At 42.5% G+C, this 1,170-nt stretch overlaps 1 long non-coding RNA gene across 1 annotated transcript; it reads left to right on the top strand.

The window, feature by feature from the left end:
- The first annotated feature begins 293 nt into the window (after positions 1-293).
- On the top strand, positions 294-812 carry LOC129850928 (uncharacterized). Its single transcript, XR_008758897.1, has 2 exons — positions 294-384; positions 563-812. It is a non-coding gene; the product is annotated as an uncharacterized LOC129850928 (long non-coding RNA).
- The last annotated feature ends 358 nt before the right edge of the window (positions 813-1,170 follow it).

Genomic DNA, 1,170 nt, shown 5'->3' with positions numbered 1-1,170 from the left:
AATGTACCCTAGAGATTCACTACACCCCTATTGTCTCTCAGCATTAGAACAATGCTGTTGTCATTGTCTTTAGGAGGTTGAGTGAGGCCGCTGTAATACAATCCTAATACACATGGGAGAGAGGCAATGCCTGTGTCCCAAATTGCACCCTATTCCCTATATAGTGCACTACTTTTGACCAGAGCACTATGGGCCCATGTCAAAAGTAGTGCCTTACGTAGCCAATAGGGTGCCTTTTGGGATGCATGCCATATATTTTACACAGGCTCAGTTGTCCTGATGTGTTTTGTCAACAGCTGTTCAAGACAAAAGGGGAACCGAAGAGCCACCCTGAACAGGATGCGCTGCCTACCAAATGTCTCAGAGAGACTCGTATTTCACAGAGTAAGGGATAAGCATCGATAATGTCATATTGATGTATCACCCTATGGCCAGCTTGTTAAAACAGTGACTACAGATACAGGTGGACAGACAGGCAGACAGACAGACAGACGGATAGACAGGCAGACGGACAGACAAACACACACGTTCATTTTCTGATTATGAAATATTCTTATCACAGATGCTGAGTGTGAGGTTCCAGAGGTTCCATCCACTTCCCCACCCAAGGAGGACCTGACAACCACACTGGCCCCTGCTCCCCAGGAGTGCCAGTCCTGTAAACGCCCTCTCTTAGTCAGGGTGTTACGAGCTATCTCCAGAGCCATCTCCAAACCATTCAGAGGAGCTTTTGGGAAGAAGAATTAGCCAAATGCCTGATTTTATTACTATTTTAATCAGAGCCTTTATTTAATAAAACATTACTGCATTGATTTCTGTCTATAGTAGTCTTACTGTTTGTGCAAGATAATGGTAAAGTACTTCAAACCACATAGTCAAACGTATTTATAGTGAAGCACTTATTATATGTTTTATTTTATTTATCCTTCATTTAACTAGGCAAGTCAGTTAAGAACAAATTGTTATTTACAATTTATTTATTTATTTTATTTTACCGTTATTTTACCAGGTAAGTTGACTGAGAACACGTTCTCATTTGCAGCAACGACCTGGGGAATAGTTACAGGGGAGAGGAGGGGGATGAATGAGCCAATTGTAAACTGGGGATTATTAGGTGACCATGATGGTTTGAGGGCCAGATTGGGAATTTAGCCAGGACACCGGGGCTAA

Source organism: Salvelinus fontinalis, unplaced genomic scaffold, assembly GCF_029448725.1.
Source record: "Salvelinus fontinalis isolate EN_2023a unplaced genomic scaffold, ASM2944872v1 scaffold_2506, whole genome shotgun sequence".
Classification (NCBI taxonomy): Eukaryota; Metazoa; Chordata; class Actinopteri; order Salmoniformes; family Salmonidae; genus Salvelinus; species Salvelinus fontinalis.
This window is presented reverse-complemented; position numbering and strand designations above follow the sequence as displayed.